At 37.1% G+C, this 23,941-nt stretch overlaps 1 protein-coding gene across 19 annotated transcripts in view; it reads left to right on the top strand.

The window, feature by feature from the left end:
* Nucleotides 1-1,976: 1,976 nt before the first annotated feature.
* Nucleotides 1,977-23,941, top strand: part of LOC136836319 (regulator of G-protein signaling 9) — a 1,320,722-nt gene continuing 1,298,757 nt past the window's right edge. For 18 of the 19 annotated variants that reach the window (XM_067100474.1, XM_067100467.1, XM_067100472.1 and 15 more), the window contains exon 1: nucleotides 1,977-2,098. The gene's annotated coding sequence lies outside the window, so the exon portion shown is untranslated. The remainder of the gene's footprint in view (nucleotides 2,099-23,941) is intronic. The other variant, XM_067100447.1, reaches the window with a different exon arrangement.

The raw sequence follows: 23,941 nt of genomic DNA, 5'->3' as shown, positions 1-23,941 counted from the left end.
GTGTGAAATAATGAGCAGGAAGAAAAGTACTACTGGTTTATTGATGAAGTGACCCGCAAATAAAGTGCGTGAGGACGTCTGTGTATACGCAGAGACTGCAGGTACAAAAATTTACAAGTGGCCTGAGGTCAAACTATTTCTCTACACAAAACAGGACAGGTACATACAGAAAACATGATGATTAACAATAGCTGGTTGGACATAAGAATACTCTGACACATATATGTGGTACAAGGGCAAAGGAACAGGTAATAAATATACGATTCACAATAATGATAATAAGATTGTGTTCGTCCAACCTTAGGTCGCATGTGAAGGCACTGCAGAAAACGGGATGTTCATCATGGAGAACCCGTTGAGTGGGGACTTTACACATCCATTTATATATATATATATATATATATATATATATATATATATATATTTATATATATATATTTATATATATATATATATATATATATATATATATATATATATATATATATATATATATATATATATATATATATATATATATATATATATATATATATATATATATATATATATATATATATATATATATATATATATATATATATATATATATATATATATATATATATACATATATATATATATATATATATATATATATATATATATATATATATATATATATATATATATATATATATATATATATATATATATATATATATATATATATATATATATATATATATATATATATATATATATATATATATATATATATATATATATATATATATATATATATATATATATATATATATATATATATATATATATATATATATATATATATATATATATATATATATATATATATGTATATATATATATATATATATATATATATATATATATATATATATATATATATATATATATATATATATATATATATATATATATATATATATATATATATATATATATATATATATATATATATATATATATATATATATATATATATATATATATATATATATATATATATATATATATATATATATATATATACATATATACTGTAGTAGGGGGTGATGTAGTTTGGGCTTAGAGGAGCCCACTAAAGTGAAAGGCTGCTAAAGTAATGACCACCAGCTTATAACTGACATTAAAAACACATGACTTCAGATATTTTCATCGGAAACCTAATTCTTTTTTTTATCATAAAAAGCAGAGATGTGGCATAATTTGTTATCTGGGCTGCTAAACCTCAGTTTGTGCGACATGGTCAGCGGTCACTTTACTTGCTTAATCTGAAACCAGCCACTGACTCGAAGATCTGTTGCGCTCAAACTGCCATAGTGATAGGGCAGCATTGAAGCCAAGCAAAAACTACAGTAAATGACAGGTCTTGTGTGAAACCATAAACAAGGAATTATGGTTAAGGGAAAGATTTAAATGTCTCTGACTTTGTGCATGTTCACAGAGAACGAGTGGGGGTTATTATAGAGTTCTTATTTCTCAGAAATATTTGAGCAATTAACTGTTAAGAGAATTACTGATGAAGCTCCGTGATCGTGTGGTAGGCTACAGAATGTCGTCGTTCGTTCCCTTTGAGACTCATGGAATGAATTTTCCTTACCATCGAATCGTTGACATGCCTCTACTGTATATGCAGTGTCTAATGACTGAGTTTTCGACTCTTGTGCATTTGAAAGTTCGAATGGGGTCAGTGATTGCCTATCTTCTTCATCTGTTACTTCTTGCCTCGCCCACCCTTACTCTGATCCTCCCTCCCTTCCCCCATGAAAGGTAAACGAGCAGCCTATCTTGCTCATTTCTCTAGCATCGCTGTTCACGCTCTTTCGTGTTTTGGTTGTCCTGGTTATCAACTGATGTAGTTTTAAATTGTTTGAAAATGGTTTAACTGATAGAAGAGATTCCAGCCACAGTTAAAGAGCGTGCGCGTGGTACGAGGGTTGCTATGACAACAAGCGAGGGGAACGGGTGGCGGGAACGGGAACGGTGAGTCGTCAGTGTGCTTCCTGCTGTGGTCTCGAAGTGTTCTGTGCACATTTACTCACCATGAGAGTCCTTAAACCGCCCCACTGCTAAGGTAAGATTTCGGATTGTGGCGTGTTACGGCCTCCTATCAGGCTGAACGATTCACGATGGTGGGCCAGATGAGAACCGGGCGAGAGGGGTGGGTGGTAACGGTGGGTTCTCGATCAATAGCGGCACTATCAACAACGACACGGCCGCGCAACCGTGTACTGTATGTGTATGCGAGAGCGGTAGAGAGTCGGGATCAGAGCCGCAACCTCACCTGCCTGCCTGCCTACAGTATCTTTGCGTTGCCAGTCAGGCTCTTCGTCCCAGAGAGATGTATCTCACTCTCCAATCTCACTTCAGTTTTCTCAGCATCATCATTCGTAGAAACGAAGACTTCTTGGAAACAAGTAGCACTCCAGAACGATCTTTTTCACACGCCTCTCGGCTGGCAATAGTTGTTTATTCATTCCTAGTATCTTTTGGGGAAGGGGTGTGCCCCCTCCCGTAATCATCGAATAGGACTACTCTCCTGTTTAAATTAAGCAGCTGTTTCTCACTTCATGCTGGCTCGATCATACTTGAAGCGTCACGATGGAAACATCTTTGTGTTGTGGCATGTGAGAAAAAAAAAAAAAAAAACACTTCCGAGTCTGTAGACTGACATATTAAGCGTTCTTGAAAATGCCTCACATGGATTTGCAAAACTTTTTATTGCACTAGTTCCATCTCTCGAGTCAGCAATTATTGTTCGTGTTTTGGAAGTGGCTGACGCTACGAATCCGGGAGATGATTCATAGAAATTATATCATGTTTTACCATAGACAAACTTTTCAAACTTCTTCGATTTGTAAGCTGTTGAAATCTTTATTGGTCATTGCATCGCATTTTTCGCTCTCTCCGTCTTGCTACTTCTGTTAAGTTTATGGTACTGTATCTGGAAAGTTGTCGACTTCATTTTACATATATTTAATAACTTAGAAGCTTCGATGGTCTTCATTTTCTTCATATTATGGAAATGGTAAACAAATGTTTTCAGCTCTGTCGCCCTTACAGTATGTCCAAAAGATTTGATGTAATAAGTTCGTCGGCGGTTCCATTAAAAAAAATTTGGCTTGAGTGTTAATGTTCATCCTGTCGCCTAAATTCTGGTTGTTCGTAGTGCTCCACTGCTTTTCTTAAGAACCCGATAAAAGGTAGTCATATCCGATATACTATAAATTGGTGAAAGGAACCAAGTGAGAGGCAATTGCATTCACATTTAGAATGGTTGGGTGAGCTCTGAACCCTTGGTCTTCGGCTAATACCCTGTAACGAGACACTATTATTCACAGAAACTTTACTTTTGTCTTTCACAGGTGAATTCTCATCCTCACCGCAGGTTTGTTTTCCGTCCATCGTGTTTCCCTTCGATGATAGGATAGACACTCATCCCTATCGGTCCATCTCTCTCGCATCTCGAATGCATCAGAATTCACCTCCATACAAATCTTGACAATTCCTTCTTGTTCCTGATCCTACACTTCAGTCTCTCTCTCTCTCTCTCTCTCTCTCTCTCTCTCTCTCTCTCTATATATATATATATATATATATATATATATATATATATATATATATATATATATATATATATATATATATATATATATATATATTGTATTTACAATTATTCACCTAACGACCCTTTATTACAATTCAGATCTACAACGTAACTCGCCACAGTATGTTTTCTCTTGAACCATTTAAATTCATTCTCTAATTTAGAAAGCATCTACATTCACCTAAAATGTGCTTATCTCTCTCTCTCTCTCTCTCTCTCTCTCTCTCTCTCTCTCTCTCTCTCAATTCAAGTTCCCATCCGTTCGCTACTCTAGTACACATCTTCATAATTGAATTGAGAGAAAACATCACCGGGAACAATTCGTGGCCAAACCGCACACCGTCAAACAAATCATCGCTACATAATTCATGACCAAAAGAGAAAACAATACAAGGAAAGAAAAAGTGTGTGCGTGTGTACACACTTATTTTCGGTTATTTTTCAAAAGTGACAAATATACTGAAGCAAAACAGTAAAATTAATATAATTTCATTTATTTCTCAAAAGATGCAGATACTGTGGAAAAAATCCTATTAAAGGTAGCATGCTCAGCGTGGCGTAGCTTGGAGCCTGTCAGTGGGTGAGCACCAAGGGGGCACAGCTGAATATGGGGGGGGGGCACTAGGCCTTGGAGGAATAATAAGATTATTCTTCCAAGCACTAGGCAAGCAGAGCGAGCCTATACAGCTGGGGGTTCGGAGAGGGGGGGGGGTTGCTGTAAGCCCAGCCAAGAAAATTTTGACATGTGACCAATTTCAGAGGTATTCTGAAGCCATATGAGCAATGCTCCCATTCAGTAATTTGAAATAAGCCTAGATTTTTCCCCAAAAACACCCAGATTTCCAAGAAAAAACCCAGGATTACAGTATGATTCATTTATTGATAATTAACATTATCTACGTCAAATTTAAGATGATAAAGTTACTTAGCATTCTGAGAAGGGGGAAGGTAGCAGCTGTGGTTCACTAATATAGCTAACATTCGTCATCTGAACATGTTTCATCAACTTCATATAAGGTCATTTTCGACAGACTTCTTTGCTTTAGAAGACGTTTTTCATAACGTTGATGGCAGACACCGTCCACAGCTTCTTTCACTAACTCAGGTTTAGGCTCTCATGTGAAGCAATTCTGGTTAAGCCGAGATATTGCCTGCTTTGCCAACAAGCGATCCTTAACAGTTTCTGTCTGTAGTGAATTTGTTCCCTTGGTTTTAAGTTGGTTAACCTGCGAAAATATTCTCTCTACTCAGGCCGAAGAGTACGGTAGAATAGTTAAATGAGTCATGAAACTCGGAAGTAGTCCATATTTTGACTGATTAAGTCCATCTTTGATATGTCGCAAAGAATACCAAAATTCAGGGATTATTGCGTAAGAGAGTACTATGTCTTGTTTAGATAAGCGAAATGATCTCCATTGATCGTCTAAATCGTCTAATTGCTCTTCAGGAACCAGTTGCGGGAAATTCATTGCTGATTTGGCAATCGATGGTGGTATGTTGCAGTCATCTGTTGGGCATAAGATCTTTAGACCAGCTACAAGTCCCTCCTCATTCAGGGGAAATCGTTGTTTGATTTGTATGCATAGCTGAACGAGGAATTTCAAACAGTCACCTTTAAATCTACACTCAATATTCTCGCCAAGTGGTACCAACTTCAAAATACTCATACATCTTCCACCTAAATATAAATCACTAAGTTTCTTATGAATCTGTGTGTTGCTTGGGTTAATTTCTGATACTTTTGAGGAGCTTAGGACTTCTTCCTTTATAAAAAAGCTCAAGGTGTTTTGGTATTCTGTATAAACCATTAAATGCAATAAATGTAATCTGAATTGTTTGGACTGGAATTCAATATTAAAAGTGTTGACTTTTTCCAACACATAATTTAGAAAAAGAAGCCTGTGTTTCGTTCCAGCATTGATCATAGTTTTGTAAATAGAACTAGCTCCATCAACTTTGTCAGTCTTAAACTGACTTTGAAAATTTAAAAGTGACGCATCCCACTGTTCAAGAATCACTTTCATTAGATTGCCTCGAGATAACCACCGCGTTTCTGCTAGCTTAGGGATGTTATGGCTTACTGTATTTGTTACATCCTGTATAGTACTAAAATCTTTTATTCTTTTACTGCTTCGTGAGAAGTAAGATGAAATCTCCTTGATGAATGTTTCAAAGTATGATGGCAATACCTTAACTGCGTGACTGGCACACAAAGCAAATGAATGGCACACACATCCCATTGTAAAAATATTTGGAACATCTTGTTTTAGCCAAGCCTGAAACCCACTCTTTTTGCCCATCATGGCGGCGCAATTGACACTTCCGAAACCAACAACATTTTGCAGTGGGATAGCCTTCTTATCTAAAAGATCTTTTACTTCCCGATACAGCTCTTCAGCACTACCATTTTCAACTAAAACTGTGTCAAGTAACATACCAACCACATCATGCTTTCGAGTGTCGAAATATCGTACAACATCTGCCAAACCTTCAGACACCGGCATATCTGTACTTTCATCGATTAGCATCGAAAATTTTTTATTTCTGCATATATCAGAAATTTCCATCTTCTCATGATAGGCTATTCCTTCTTGAATAAGATAAACTGCTTTTGTCGCTTTCATAGCTACCTTTTTCGCAACATTGCTATCATGGAAAGCCTTTTTGCGTGCTTCCCTCAAATGATCGACCTGAGCAAATGGTGAATGATGTTCAGATACAAAAGCAGCAATAGTCAGTTCTGCCTTAGCAACTTCCTCCTGTTCTGTTGGTGCAAGTTTTTTAACAAAAGCGTCCAACGTTACACTTAATTTGGCAACTTTTACGTTTTTCTGATGCTTAGCTGTATTAACATGTGCTAATAACATAGACTTATTTGCATTTTTTACTTTCGTATTACAGCAGCTACAGTAGCATACCCCCTTTTCATTGCAATCCTCCGGCAGCCAGTCTTTTAATTGGGGATCTTTTAACCACACTTGTTTGAAACTTTGCTTATACCACTTTTTAGCCATCTTTTTCGAAGGGCTAGAAGGCCCTGGCTCACTCATCTTCAATAGCAGTCTCAAAGTAAAAACAATCACAGATACAGAATAACACAGCGATGTGCAAACAAGCAGTTGCCAACACACCGATCCAGAACAACATAAGTAAGAAAAGTTGAGTATACCTTAGTTTTACCAGACCACTGAGCTGATTAACAGCTCTCCTAGGGTTGGCCCGAAGGATTAGACTTGTTTTACGTGGCTAAGAACCAATTGGTTACTTAGCAACGGGACCTACAGCTTATTGTGGAATCCGAACCACATTATAGAGAGAAATGAGCAGCCCGTATGAGATTGATGAGTTTTTCATCACCGACACTCCGGGCACCGTTGTGCTGCGCACTTGAAGTTTGTTTAAACCAGGACCGAACGTGATCCGTTCTCGTTCGCTTCATTGCATAACTATTTCCAACTGTATGCGTATATATCTACTTAAATTATGATATTTTAATAATTTATAATAAATATGGTATGCATTACAATATTTATACGATATGTTTGAGTGATACTCATCTGTATTTTTTAAACTGTCATTGCGAAAGCAGAAAAAACCCATATCTTACCATATCATTGAATAAAAAACCCATGCACCCAGATGGAACCACATAAACCCAGATTTGGGTGGAAAAAACCAGCAATGGGAGCACTGTGTATGAGAAGGGTATTAGGGCATATTCTGAGACCAGCGGTGTATATTCAGGCATTATACAGGTATCTGTGATTCTGTTATATTGTATCAAGTAAAACAGAGATGTACAGAAATCAGGTACATTATAATTATACGTAATTACAGAATAGGAATTACAGACATGAAACTGAAAAATATAAAATGAGCTATGCAAAACACATTAATTCCTGTGCGTATAGAAATTGTAAAACATAAGCATGGAAATACAAGAACAAAAAAATAGACTTTTTATAAGTCTATTATGTAATAGGTTTCTTGATCAAAAATTAAATGGATGAACGAAATATATATGTATATATATACATACATACATACATACATACATATATATATATATATATATATATATATATATATATATATATATATATATATATATATATGTATGTATGTATGTATGTACATACATACATACATACATACAATTTGAAAAAATTGCTTGCTATACATTATATGTGATGAAGCAGCAGACTGCTTAATCTGTCATTGCCCATTGCATTTCTGAGAGTAGCCTTAATTAATTTCAGAGCAGAGAAACTTCTCTTTGCTGAAGCTGACGCCACAGGTAACAACTACAGAAATTTTGGCTATCCTGCTGAGTTCAGGAAATGCCTCCTCTTATGGATTAAAAATTTTCAGTACGTCTAACAATGATTTAGGCCTTTCAGTGTCACCTACGTCCTTGTAGCGTCTTTCTAACAAGCGTTTTGTAGAGTACAGATCATGTTTGAGATCTTCAGTGTTAGCATTATATGCATGAATACGTCCACACATTTTCTCGAAAGATAAGAATTCCGTACTTTGTGGATTAAGTGACTGTAATGCTTTCATAAGCGTGCAGGGTTCATTACTGAATCGTCTTTTCATTTCTGACAACATATGGTCTAAAATAGGGTAAAAAAGTGAATTCGTGCTGAATCCTTAACACTGAGGTCAAAGTGTGTGCTTCCTGACTGTTTTCTAATAGAATCAACAACGACAAACTCCTGCAATTTTGTAGAAATTCTACGTTTACTTGATGGTCTACACTCTGAAGTATCAAAACCATGAGCTGTTGAACTCTTCTCCACCTCATCCCACAAAGGATCAAAAGAAGATGGATCTGAACGCGTCTCTTCAAGCTGAACTGTCACAGTTTCAATTAATTCTACAGCTTTTACCAAATCAAGGTTAGCTGACTGTAGCAAATTTGATAATTGATTTATCTTACCAAGAATATATGTCATGATGACTAACCTCATAACAAAATGAGCATTTTATTTGGCATATTAGCCCTCTTGCATCAATAGTCCTATCTGCACTGAAGTCATCTGCTAAATCTTCCAGAACACGTACCACATCAGACAACCTGTCTCCGACTACTTTGCAAGCGTCATACCTGCAAGCCCATCGGGTATCTGAAAGTCACTTTAGCTCTCTTGTTTGCTCATTGGGATACAGTTCCTTTTGTACATCTATCCACTTTGCATGGGCATACGAACCACTAACGAATACATACAGTTTTTCCAACAATGAGAAAAATTGTGAAGCGTCAGGTAAGATTTGATGACATCGACAAGAACTAGATTTAGACGATGGGCATGACAGTGTACATAGAAAGCAAATGGTGCCTCTTGTTTTATGCGTGCTGCAACTCCTTTGTGTCTGCCACTCATAACTGAGGCACCATCATAACCTTGACCAACTAAATTGGCCTTGAAATCAATTTCATGTCTTTTTTGAACAATAAGTATTTCGTGAGTTAGTGCATTTGCATCAAGTTTAGAAGCAGCTTTAAGTCTAAGAAACTCTCATAAAGGTTTTCTTTGTAATAGTACCTGATAATGAGGGATAATTGTTCTGTTTTAGATACATCCTTAGTTTCATCAACTATTAAGGAGAAAAATTGGCTTCCTTCACTTCATTTACAATTTCTGTCCTAATCATCTCGGCTAAAATACAAATTATTTCATTTTGTATCTCTGGGCATGTGTACTTGGCATTTTTTGGCCCACCCTCTAACCGATCTTTTACAATTGGATCATGACTGGCAACTGATTTTAAAATTTGCCTGACATTGCCTGAGTTGTCGGTCTCTTCTCCTTCTCTATGCCCTCTCTGACTCTGAGCCAGTTTCTGTGTACAAGTCACCAAAACTACTTGCCCTAATGACTTTATGAAGTGACGATTTTCTTTCATTTTCTTCTTGAAACTATCTCCCATTAACTACCTCACAGAGGTGTCATATCCTTCATTTTCTTGCATTCACCCCAAGCAACCACTGCATCACTATGATAGGCTGCATGAATATGCTTTGCTATCCCTCCTCCCTTTTCACTTGCATGTTTCCAATCTCTGTACCCTGTAATGGTGAATGATTTTTCAACTTTCACATTAGGTAGTGTAAAATGTCGACAAGCAAAACAAAAAATACAATCAATACTCTAAGAGTATTCAAGCCATGGAAATGTAGCATACCATTCCTGGCGAAAGGAGCGGTGTTTGCTTCCATATATAGTCTGGAGGTAGTTTTCAAGTTTAGGTTGTGCTGGACCCAACGATGGCGTAACCGATAAATCCATTGGCAGTGCTGGTGACGAACATGCCTCTGACACATTATGGGATATACTGGCGTCTTCCTTGTATTTCTCATTTTCACTTGCGTCACCTTCCATGAAAGTGGTAGGATTATTGGCGCACACTATACTATCAGGTACAGATTCATCTGAACTTTCAGAACTAATGTTTTCTACTTCCCTCTCTTTAGGACCCTTCATCTCATCTCCCGCTGTCAACTTGCAATAATCCTTTATGGATGATTTTTTAAAAGCCATTTAAATTTTGTGAACACTGCAGCAATCAGCAACTCAATCCAACCTGTGCCAGATAAAAAAAAAAAGAGGACCTGTCAACACCACAATCCATGTACAGGTTATGCCTGGACAAATACTGAGTAGCCTACAGTCTTCCTGTTTTCCTTCAAGGCTAGGCTAGCTTGCCTCACATAGGCCTATGGTTTTCTGGTACGACTTAAGCACCCAAGGTTGCCTTAGAGGAGCTAAGAGAGTGTTTTGAACCTTAGCAGCCGCTAAGATCATTAGTAAATCTGGGGCCAGAGTTGTAAACAAGATGAATAGGCTACCCTTAAGAATCACTATGCACCACTTACGTACCTCTTGCAGGCTACTACACTAATATACTACTAAAACGTGTGTTTGGTGAATATATTTCGCATATTAACACATATTATATAAATAATAAAATAACACATATTCAGTATTTTATTAACGAAACCGCACCCTAATATATCAACAGCTGATACACAATGTAAACAACTGCCGACGCTCCGCTATTCAGACAACTGACAATGTCATTAAAGAGTGACGAAACCAGACGAAAACACACATTATCAGATAAAACACATTAGTTTTCAACTTCCATTACCTGAAGGTAATGGAGGATGGCTGGGTGAGATTGCTGTGCTGTGTATGGGCAATGGGTCGGTGACTCAGTGTGTGGTTTGCATGACGTGTACGGGAATGATAGAAAATGGATATGGGTAACTGCTCTACTTTGGTTGTGAAGAGGTGTGAAGTTGGTTTAAGAGTGTTACTAAATTAAATGAGCTTGCATTTAAGAGACTTATGATGTTGATTCCAAGCTGAGGGAGAATATTTATTATATTTGAAAGTATTTCGTCAATAGAGAAGCCTTAGTGGGCCCGTGGCCAGTGGGTGGGCACAGGATTCTCGTGGCTGGGCACGTGCCCGCCCATGCCCACCCTTAGCTACGCCACTGATGCACAGACTTCCAGCAAAATCAGGATCCAGAGAAGAACGGGTCTGTTGACGTGGTAACGAAAATTAGACCTTTTGTGCGCAGCAGGACCCACTTATATATGAGTGGGTCCTGGTGCGCGGTAGTCACATGAGCCCTCTCCGCCAGAGATTCGTATGTCCAGCTACCGCGCTCATTTAAGCGGTAATTTTTTTTTGATAATAATCCGTTTCCTTTAGTAAAACTTATCTTCAGTTAAAAGTTTTTCCTATTTTTCACTTTAATGCTAAACAAATTCACAAAGCCATGAGTCCTCAAAGGTCTGAGAGGATAAAAATGTCCAGTAAGAGGGATAAAAACAAAACTGTTTTCATCGTAAGTATTATTGTATGGATTCATGTAACAAAATAAGAACAAGGAACTCGACACCTTTGTGGTATTAGTTTATTAGTTTCATAGATTTTCATCTCATGCTTTGGCACTGGCTCTTTTTCTTTTTCTTTATTACAGTCGTTTTTAGATAATTCATCCTAATTATACATCTTTGGGACATCAGCTTCAGACAGTTCTAATTCAGAATCAAACGACTTACTTGATGCAGTTTCGCCATGAGTTGTAATAAATGTCTCTCTCATAATAGACAGACAACTGAGACGTGAAAGCATCAGAAGGTGCTGCATGTAGTCTGCCGACCTTGATTGTGCTCAGCCATGAATTTTCTGATAAATTTCAGTCTGTTGTTTGAACGCCTAAGTTAAGATATTTCAATGCAAATTTCTTGACGATGCAGCCATCAATGTAACGAGGAGACTCATCTTCTATTACTTAAGAAATTGATTTTTCAAGTTTTCCTTCCTCTTTCTTGGTCAGATTCTGTTCTTCTCTAACATCATCCTTTAAGCCTTCATTTTCAGTTCCAGGTTCATTGGTTAGATTTTTAAAGAAAATACTAAAAATGCTAATGAGACACACTTCTACTGGTAATTTCTGTTCGTTCACTGCTGTGAACTAGCAGAAGATGACAACTGCTTAATTAAAAATCAAATTTGTCTTTTTCACATTTAATGGGTTTTTTCTTTCACATCACAGTGCAATGTCTTTTCCTACCAAGTACTTTCTCAAGCAAAATTGAAAATTCACCGAATTTAGCTTATCATGTGGTCCATTCATTTGACGTATATAACCAAAAAAATATTCCAACATATCTTGATTTAATCGCCTCGTAGGTATGAATTTAAGGCTATATAATTTACTTAGCAATTTGTAAAGGTGTGTAAGAGATTTAACAGAATTTCTCAATTTTGAAATCTATAAAGGCAATTAAATCGTGAGTGTGCTACTATCATTGTTTTCATGGTATCTACCTTTTTCTGCTCCTCATAATTAATCCCAAAGGCATTTCGTATCACTGTCATCATATACTGAAGAAGAATTCATAATATCAAAACCAATTATCAACAACATAAATGAAATTAGCAGTTTCTTCCAAACTGCTGCTGTTTAAGAGACCTTTCTTGCCCAAGTAGTCATCTGCACTTGCAATCGAACTGGATAACAATTGTTATCCAGTTCACACGCTGTTTCTCTTGGCCTAACAAGTTAAAATGACTTCCATATGACTTATAAGAAACGCTATATTCTGCCTTTCCCTGACGAATGGAAGAATCAGAAACAAACTTTCCATCTTGCAGCTTGATTTCATGTCGTCAGTACTACCATCCTTGCAAAAATGCGAAGAGCAAATCATAGCATTATCTTGGTTAAGTTTATCAAATCGTCGACATGCTTGTATGCATGCATCTCTGAAACTTTCACCTCTCGAAGAAACGAAAGAAACTTATGCTTAAACCTAAAGATTTGGTTTTCCTTTTTGTGTTAAAGCGGTCAAAAACTGTGCAGTTGTTCAGCATTGTGCTGGCAATATTTTAACAACGTGTTTGACCAGGAAAATTGTTTTCACACTGACATTGATTACGAGAAGAAATGTTGGCAAATGAGTCGTTGTACAAGGCAATTCTAGCACAGTTGGTATTTTGTGCTAGAATCTACACATAAATTATTATCCATCAAAGAAATCTTTAGAGATAGGATAAAGATAAAATATTAATAGAGGGACATATTTGGGGTTGCCTTTTTAAGCCAAATCTTTGATTTGGGTTGGCTTAGCCAGAGACCCCAGTCGAGGTTTGGGCTCGCGTGGGCTCATCATCCTAACGGCTAAGACTCAGACCTGCGCGTTAGCAGACCCGTTCTTCTCTGGATCCTGAGCAAAATCAGTCCGATTGGTAGCCCTGCTGTAAACCATCGCACAGAATCTGACTCATGATGCGCTGAGAAAAGTGAAAAAGAGTACGCAGTATGCTCCCGTTGCTTAATTTAGGGCAGTATTTCTGAACAGGCTTTTATGATTGGTTTTTCAAAATCAGTTGATATCGATAATGGGGATGCTGACAAATAAAAGTAAGTTCCTTATCTTTTCCCAAAATATCTGATATGTACCTGATAGCAGATAATAATGTGTATGCAAGTGGAAATTAAATATTTTCCTCTAAACCATGAATAGTATAAAACCGATGAAGTGATAACACTTCGGTTTTAAATGCCCAATCAGCATACCAATGTTGGCTGTTAGCCAACAGTCGTAGATTTCTCTAAGCCTAGAATCGAAATATAAGAATTCATCCGCATGCGTTAAAGTTGCAATACCTATCGCGAATTTTTCCCCACGACTGGGAAGGTTCTAAGTCCCTGATGGTATGGGACTGGGATGGTCAGGCCTGAAGGGCACTACCAGCAAACATCGAAGTGAAGGTCCTTCAAGATCAGGCAGGGTTTTACAATTTTATAAAAAAAAAAAAATAAATAAATAAAAAAAAATAGACTACTTAAAACTCAACATGCAAGAAACTTGATGGACATCCCTGAGGACCACGCGGTCGGGTACTAGACACAATGCTGAAGGCTATACAAACCCCTATAAAACAAAAAAACATGCCTCTAAAAGCTACAATTTTGCACAAAACTTATTTCCGAACAGTCAGGCTACACTTCAAACAAATATTAACTGGATTAAACCTCGGATGTTAAAAATGTGAAAGAATCAAACTAGCATACCAAATGAACCGGCTCTCGTTACAATATGGACAACTTGGCTGGGGAGGTGACGAACTGGAGAGCGTTCAGTTCACATAAATGATATACCCTCGAGAAAGACGCATTTTGCCCCTCTGCGCGTCTCGTCGCCACCTCGGTTCCCTCTCAAAATTTCTACATAGGTTACTTTACTAAAGAACGTACTTGAATTATATAAAAAAGAGCCTCTCTGATATTCCTGACGCAGACAACACAGGCAACTCGCCGGACACAAATAACATTCAAACATATTCACAGTAAAAAGTGAACCACGAACTCAGCCGCCTGCTTACCACTCCCCCTCGCTTATCCTGAACGTTGTGAAGGATTGTCGAGAAAAACGGATGAAATTTTTTTCAGAACAATACCTGCAGGAAAATTTATATCTTTACGATTAAGTGGAAGAGCTGGTTCAGAATCTGTTTGGTATTAGATGTTTTGCATTGCTCCTTTCGAAGTATCTACTGCTTAACTACATCCAGAAAAGGCAACTGATAATATTGAAAGAAGAAAATCATGTGAAATCCTAACTTTATTTCGACTTGATCAAATTCATACTGCTTCGACACTTGCGGCATCCGCAAAGTGATCATGATCATTCGAAGTCTTAATTAACGAAGTTGACACCAGCTGTAGTCAGTAACCCAGGCTCGACACTTCCTCTCTTAGTATTTTTCATATTTGCAGTGTATTTTTTCTTCACTTTTTTTCTTTGAATGAATATCAATAAAAATGCACAATGTTCTTTACCTTCTCATGAATAAACGGAAGATCCATCTCCAAAGAAGGGTTTATAAAATATTTTACTGATTTCATAATGAAAGACTATACAGTTCCTCTGTGTGAACAAACCGAGGCGGTATTTTCAAAGAATTCTTTAGCCAAAGTATTACTTGTTTTGGGGTGAGTTGTTTGACACTAAAACGACTGAAATCAGAAGATAAGCCTCTTAAACAACTCGAGTCAAGAGTAAAAAGAAATATTCCCGATGAATTGCTTGACGGTGATTTCTTTGACGGTGAATTGTTGGCGATGGATTTTCCCAATACGCTTGGTAATACGTTGTTTCATGTGAAAGTCTTATTGATGAGAATGTTTTTCACTTTGCATAATTCCTGCAAACACCATTTTCTGTTGCAATTTTGAGAAGAGAGTTGTCTTGTGGGATAACCTTGTATTGTTATATGTTAATTCCATACACAAGTCTGTTTTGAAGAGACATTTGCTCCATACCATATTTTGTGTGTTTAAACGTGTGTTAATTGCGAATATCATAGAAGCTTTATATAATCTGTATGTTCATGATATTTCCAGATTGCCCGAATTGACTAGGATCACATGCCATCTACTTGTGGTAATACAGTGTAATAAATCAGAGCTAGAGGGAGACAGACAGACTGAAGGCAGTCCGATATTACTCCTCCAGCTGCATCCTGCAGAAAAGATACAATACTTCAGTTCAGAGGAGTTTAATTTAGTGTTGACTGGAAGCGAGGAGCAGTTCTCAGGAAAAGTCACTGATAGACTACTTCCACGAAGTAGAACATTGTACACTGTTGTGAAAAGTTTTTTATATTTTATCTAAAACTAAGTGTTTTAACCACAACATTTGCAAAACTACTGTCATCACTGAGCCCAATTCCACACACTCTGTGTGAAACTAAATTTGTGTTTTGACCAGAGTAAATTTGGTTGCAGTGATTGGGTGGGATTATTTTATAGTGTCATCCCATAAGGTAAGTACCCTGCTGTACTGTATATAGTTCAGCATGACGACAAAGTCAGCAAAACTTGATGAGCTGGCCAGGGTGATGGGGTTGGAAGGACATGAGTGAAGTTATTTGCAACTGAATAATAAACTCTAGCTCATGCACAACGACAGAGAGAAGAGAAGCAGCAAAAGAGGAATTTGAAAGGGAGAGACAAGATAATGAAAGACAGCGGGAATATGAACTTCGAATAAGTCCGGCCGGAAATTGAAGAACAGGCAAATAGCGCTAGCACTAATACAGTAACTGCAAAACCAAAATTGCCAAGATTTGTTGAAAAGCACAAGAGTATGGAGACTTTCATCTAAAGATTTGAGAGGTTTGCAGAGGGTAAAGGCTGGCAGACATAGAGGTGAGTAAGATGTTTGTCTAAGTCCATTACTAACTGTGGGGGAGACCTAAGAAATTCCAACCTACATTCAACGTGGGCCTCTTCCACATATTTCCACGTTCCTCACATAGAATTTTATTGAAGTTTAAAGGCAGGATAATCATTAAGAAATTTAATTTACGTTTATTAGCAACATTTAAGAAAACAAAACGAAATATAATTAACATTTACTGTAATTGTTATTTTAGTCTATGATATGTAATAACTCAAAAATTTTGGATTAAATTCTACTTCAGGCTTACAAATTCGTAAAAGGATAAAAAAATGTTACTGTAGTTCTGGAAAAATGGAAATGCAACATTTCCAATGAAGGAACTTACCCTGAAGGTCAGAGCATACCAAAAATAGGAAAGTTGAAGTTATAGCTCCATTCCACAGGCAGTAACTGACATTCAACGAAATGTTTCACTCTTGTAATATTACTCACTGTTTAGTTCGAATTGTCGTGCTCATAGCGGACAGATAAATTAACTTTACTATCTGCCCGAACATATCTTAGGGCATAGTTTATAGTTGAAAATAATACAAGTTTGTAAAATCGAAATCAACTGACAAATTACCCATAACAAACTGATAAGTACTAAACCACAACTTAACACAGGATGTAAATCCTCCTGTAACCCATCCACGATAAAAGGCAAAAAAAAAAAAGAAAAGAAAAAAGAAAAAAAATAGTAACAAAGTTCCTTTGGAGTAAACGTTTGATACTGATCCAAGGACTTTGCAGATGCACAAATCAACGTTCATGGTGTTGACCTCTAGTAGACACTAATAGCGGGGCAGATAACAGAAAAATCGTGCAAATGATGATACAAGCATCAAATTTGGCACAAGTGTCCACCAAGGTATACTAATCAAATCTGCCCGATTGGCCAATTGAAAATCCAAGATGGCGGCCATTTTCAAGATGGCTGCCAAAATAACCACCCGAAGTAGATGTTTTGCTTAGAAATATTTGTAGTTGTCTGATTTGCATGATCTAAGTGTGGATTTCTATGTTTTGAAGCCTGCTGAACTGTATTTTCCTGTTTAAAAAGCACTCTGAAACATATTTCTCAAGATGATCGCCAAGGTGTTTTTCTTTCTTTACATAAGTTTTGTCCTGGCTAGTACATTTTCAAAGTTATGCATACCGTGCTGCTGTTTCTTGACCTGCTACTGTTCACATATGCAGCTGCAGAGTAATGTACAGGGAAGCTCTGCCTGAGAGCACTTGCATCTTCCTTTGCAAACCTTCTTACAGGAGCACTTTGTCAATTCTTGACAGCTTGCTGGAAATCGGTGGTAGTGTTGTCCAATGTGTCTGCCATGCTTCTCATTTCTGTTTCCACCCCCATTCTTTTTTCAAATGTGACCTGATCAACTCTGGTGCTGGTAAGGATTGGCTTGCAACTGGAGGTGGATTGGGGTTTTTGGTGATGTATGCTGGTCGAATATTGGTGTATGCTTCTGGAAGCTCTGGAACTTTTTTAACCTTCATTTTTGACTTTATATCTAGTTTAAGTGGCTCACGTTCATCACCAGGATTTCCTGTGTTTGGATGCTGGAAAATGGACACACTTGTATCATGTAAAGATGTTTCAGCTATGGTCGCAGTCGGATTATGATCTATGTTGTCAACTGCTCCAGTTGTGAACAAATTCTTTCTCAAGACTGGAGGACAGATTACTCCATCTTCCACATACTGTGCAACAACTGCTTCTCCTAACAGTGCTGAGATTCCTAGGACTCAGTCATATGATATGCTGAGCCCATTCTCATGGAGCATTTCAATTATTTGTCTCTTCCTCGTCATGGCAAACACATACAGGCCCATGTAGATTGCAAAATGTGGCTCCCGGTCCTTGGAATGCCTGTGGACATCCGTTCCTTCCTTGTGTTTAGCGATGCAGTTGTACTGTAGAAGTTGTGATATAGCTAAGTCTGATTTTGACGCTCCATGATGGAGCTGGGACTTGATGTCTGCACCATGTTCGATCATGCATAAAAATTGAAGCAGTGATGGTGGCACAGCCTGTTCTAAGTCTTTGTCATGAAAATAGCTGCTGAAATTCGACTTCTGATGGAGTATGTCTTGTCTTATTATCCCAGCGGCTTTTGCTAGATGGATCGCTTCACCATAATGGGATGCTTCTGATAGGATTGAACCTACATCAGTTTCAACAGCCAACAGAACTTCTTGTCCTTGGTAATTAGCTTGCAGCTGTGGAATGTGCAAAAGCAGCTGATCCCTGAGTTGAGTAGGATGAATATCAGGTGAGTCAACACCAAGCTGTTCCAGCCTCTGCTTGTAAAGCTTGGTCAAATCAGCCAGCTTGAAAATCGGTGGCCTCTCACTGGCATTTTTCATCTCGTAGATGTAGGTGACTAGTTCAGAGGAAGCAATTGGATATGCATCCTTCCAGTGTTCCTGTGCTTTTTCTTGCTCCCTCACCTTTAGGTATGCCCGTTCTCGGTTATACAATGCCACCAAACAGCCAGGGTGATATTTCACTTCTTGGGCTACGACATCTCCTGCAATTAGTTTGGCGAGAAGTTTGTATCACTGAGTGTTTTGGCGCATTCATTTATTCTCCTATTCACTTGCATTGTCATTGCTTCTCTAAGCTCCCCTCCTTCAGTTTCACAAAAGAAGCATTCTTTTGTTTTAGTTTCTTGAAGCTTGCGTGGAATCTTACTTCTACTGCCCTCATCACCAGTATCTACATGACTTGCTCTTTTTTCAGCTCGGTGTAACTTTGTGTTGTTGAAGAGAAGCCTGCAACTCTCATGATATTGTGCCTTATTTTTTCTCAATGTTTCCTCTATCCCAGAACCTTCATCAAGTCTTGCAGGGTCTAGCTTGATTGGTAGCACATTGAGTGAGTGAAACAGAGGAATATTCTTTGCCAGGTTCGTATATCCATCATCCCCTCTTCTGGCAGGATTGGCCTGGAGAGATTTTAGATCTTCCTTCTTAACCTCCTGACATAGGCAACACTTGGTCCGGTCTGTTTTCCATGATTGTCCAGTAGAGTTCGCATCCATGATTACGATGATGTTCAGGGTTGAGGGTGTATCCTTTTACCACCCTGTACATGTCATAGTATAATAGGCCTCTTATGTCCTGTAATATACAATAGGCGCCTTCCTGTATGGGATACAACTAGGTTCTTGCACTGTGTCATACACCTAGTCCGATCGTTCATCCAGTGTCATAATTCCTGTGCGATCTGTACACCATCCAGATAACCAAAACCCTGTTATCCTTGGTTCGGCTCTCCCATGCTGGCACATCCTGTCCATTCAGGTGCGGCTGCCTAACTGATTTGGGGTTGATTAGGCAGTATTTGGGATACTAGTAGGTTGTTGCAGTATGATGCTGACATAAATTTCCTACTTAGCTGACACTGAACCCCATGCTGAGTTTCACTGCAGTGATGTCACCAATGTGCCTTGGTAGTGCCCGACAATCACTCCTTTAATACAGTGCCTTAACCATGTTATAAACTAGAAAATATACATCAGCAGGCTTAAAAACATAGGAATCCACACTTAGATCATGCAATTCGGACAACTACAAATATTTCTAAGCAAAACATCAACTTTGGGTGGTTGTTTTGGCGGCCATCTTGAAAAAATGGCCGCCATTTTGGATTTTCAATTGGCCAATCGGGCAGATTTGATTAGTATCCCTTGGAGAACAATTGTGCCAAATTTGATGCTTGTATCATCATTTGCACGATTCTTCTAAAAAATTACTCTTATCTGCCCCACTATATAACTAGTTGAAAACACTAAAACAAGTCATGTAAATGAACATCTCTCAGGTCTAATATAACCATAATCTAAATATGTATGAGATAACAAAAGACAATCATCTTACTAATCTCCTTTAAAGCAAAATAAGAGAAGATTGTAATCTTACTCTTATGGTATTAAAAGTATGAAGAAAAAAGAAAAAAAATACAATTGTCTTGGGAAAATCCAAGACACCCCGGGCCCTCCCAGAAAAGTGGTCCCTCCAGTTTAAACTGGATTTTCTTTAATCAACTTTGTTCGTAAATTATCTGCTTTCTGAGTTGCTACTCTCTTCATTCTTGGGACATCCAAATCAGAAGTCTGCACTTTTAAAGTTTTGGATCTACATTGGAAAATGAGGCACCAACGAAGTCTGCCTCCAATGAAATGAACTTATCTAATGTTCAATGTACAATTTTACCCTTCACCATTACCTCAACTGTCTTAATAACATTATCTCTACCACGGGGCAATTTCACAATCATACCTAATGGTCAATAGTTTATGGTAGAATCTGTTTTTACTAAAACACTTTGTCATACCTTAATAGACTGCTTATTACCTGCGGCATGAACACCGTAATGTCTTTTTCTTAATGAAGTAAGGTACTCATTCTGACAAGAATCTTGAAACTTTCTACTATTTTAGAGAGTTTAATATAATTATTTCTTAGGTGTCAGCATTATTAATTTCACTAGAATTCGTCAGTATCTTACAATGATGGTGCCATCTTAACATTCCTGCCCTACAATTATAATGGAGGAGTTACTACCTCTATAATACATGTATTAAGATCTGCATGGAGATAGGTTAATGGTCGATTGTTTACAACGGCTCCCACTTCAGTTATAGTTTGTAGTTTATCTACATTTGTTTTTTTTATTAAGAATTTTCCTAATACTAGATTTTACAGTGCCTATAAGTTGTTCAAAAAACCACCTGGCTTGGATGCTTTAGGAATATTGAAATGCCAAGTTATCTTATGATTTCTTAGGAATGCTTAAAGAACAGAATTCAGTGATTTTAATAAATTCGAAAATTTTGATGATGCTGTAAAATTGGAAGTATTATCAGAAATGAGAAGGAATGCTTCTTCTGGCTACAAATCTTTTAAACAACAAAAGAAATGTTTCTGCTGTTAAGTCTTGCTAATTCAAGATGGATTGCTATAGTAGTAGTACATGTGAACAAACAAATGTAATATTTTCAATTTGCATCAGTAGACCTCATTATTATAGGTCCACCTGCAATTCTGGGGGACCTGTGAGTAGATATTCTTTGCCACTTAACTTTTTACAATGAATACAACTTTTAATTATGTCCTCTTCACTCTGCCCTCCTTTTGACATCAGAATCCCATTCGAAAATTATTCATTGTTAAACCATCTCCTCCATGACCACAATATTCATGAGGTTTTCTGGCACTAAGTTTAGATACATAAAGTTTAGGTGGTAAAACACAAGCTATTTTGCATCATCATTCAGTTCTGAATAACATAACCTACCTCTACATCTCATTAGATCACTTTCATCGAGATACAGCCCTAATACTAGGTTAGTCATATACCGAGACTTACTGTAAGAGCAAGTCGATATTTTCCTGTTAAACAAGATATAATTCTTGTATAATGTCTAGATTGTTAAAGCACTAGCTAGTAGGTCATAGCTCCCTTATGAAGGACAGTGTCAGGATTAATCTTCGTCTAAAATATAAAAATAACGGAAGTCGCTCCCAAAAGCTTTGACAATGTAGAGTATCTTCAAGCAAGAATCAAAGATAGCCCCTAGTAATTTAATATCAACCAATTCTGTAACTCAATGACATGTAAAGACACATAATGAATAGTTTCTGTTTTCACTTAGCCAATCTGGTCTTTTAATTCTCAGATCTGTTTCTTGAAGTACTCTCACAGATACACCTCATGACAAGAAAACTACTGGATCACTTTCGGAAGCAACAAGTCAGTATTAACATTATGTTTTAGACAAATACACTTAATTTCAGCTATCCTATTTTAAGCATAAACACACCATCTGTTCATTTAGTAACAGACTTAAATTTGATTAGATACTTTTCAACCAAATAATCATTACAATGAGAACCAACAGATTGCTGTTAGTTCCAACTGAGGTATCATTCTTATAGATAATGGTGCAACTTTAGCATTAGATAATAAGATATTGTTCTTGGGCCCTGTAACAATTTGTGAAACTGCACCATAAGCTCTGGTAGAAGCATCACTAAACACATGTAAATGTCCATTCCCATCTGTATTAACACTACGGGAAATAAAATTTCTTCTACATGATTTGAATAAGATTTAGGCTATTCCAATCACCCGCAAGATTGGAAGGCAAGTCATCATCCCAACTACAGTATATTCACTTGTCCCTGCTTCTTTAAGTAACATTTTTCCTTTGGTCAAAAGTTGTGATAAAAGTCCCAAGGGATCAAAAACTCTACTCACCAAAGACAGTAAACTCGTCTTTGTTAGTGTAACACCTTAAAAATTTACCTTCTTTATATGAAAGGTGTATCTGTCTACATTCCACATTACTCCTAAAACTGGAAATTGCAAAACTCGTTCTTCAGCAGGAAAACTGTTTTCAATTACCCTTTGAAATCTGTGGTGACTGGAATTCCAACTGAAATGGCATATTTGCTTTTGCTAACTACATTTGTTTCACCAAATATACTATACAAGTCTTGTTCATCACTAGTAGAACCAAGAAAGTTGTCAACATAAAAACGGTTCATTATTTTCATGGTGAATTGATTATTAGAAGCCTTCAAGTGTTTTTCAAGTGTTGCCTGCAGAAGGAATCGGTTAGATGTAGATCCAAATAACATTGCTTTAAACCTGTATGGTACTATAGCTGGAGGATATTTGTGTGAGTCCTTTACCCATAGAAATTTTGATAACTCTCCTTTTCTTGCAATTGTGCCCTCCAGAATGCTTTGGCTATATCTGCTGTATATGAATACTTCCCAGTTGTGAGTTTAACTTGGAGAGTGAACAACTTTTGTCATAGAAGGACCTGTTAATAGACATTCATTCAGTGACACAGAATTGCATTTTCTTTGCTGCTACAATTAAAGACAACTCTCAACTGAGTTGTCTTGGAATCGTTAGCTACTCCATGTTGTGAGAGATAATGGCAGAGTTGACATCAAAGTTAACAACTGACCTTTAGCTGTTTTATTATTTGTTGATAAAGGAGGATGCATGGATTCCCTAGGTAATCTTACTTGATACTGGAAGTTCCCATACTCTATATCCATTGTATATAGGAATGCTTGTTTTGCCTATTGGTCTTCATAAAACATCTCTGATAATAATTTCAGTTGCATCCTAATCCCATAACTTGTGGATGGGTCCAACCTGCTTGTCCACTGTATTTAGATAGTTCTGTTGGCTCAACAGACGTACATATCCTCATTACCATAATGTACTTTATGTTAAAAGAAAACAAACTCTTTGCATCAGGAGTCAGTTCATACAGTAACAAGCCTGCTGGAGAAGTCATCATTTCATCATCTCCTTACTTCTGGAAACCTCCAATAGATTTAACAAAATGTTGGGTTCTTATGATAACACCAGATCCATTTAAAATATCATTCTTTATATTCTTGTTAGCTAGTTCATACACTTTTTTTGCTTCAAGTATTCTGGATGCATGAATACTGATTGGCAAATCTTTCAAAACTAAAATCTTTATTTTGGCTCTCCTCATACAAATCTTTCTTAA

This window comes from Macrobrachium rosenbergii, chromosome 56 (assembly GCF_040412425.1).
Source record: "Macrobrachium rosenbergii isolate ZJJX-2024 chromosome 56, ASM4041242v1, whole genome shotgun sequence".
Classification (NCBI taxonomy): domain Eukaryota; kingdom Metazoa; phylum Arthropoda; class Malacostraca; order Decapoda; family Palaemonidae; genus Macrobrachium; species Macrobrachium rosenbergii.
Note: the sequence above shows the minus strand (reverse complement) of the source record. Positions and strands in the feature narration are given on the sequence as shown.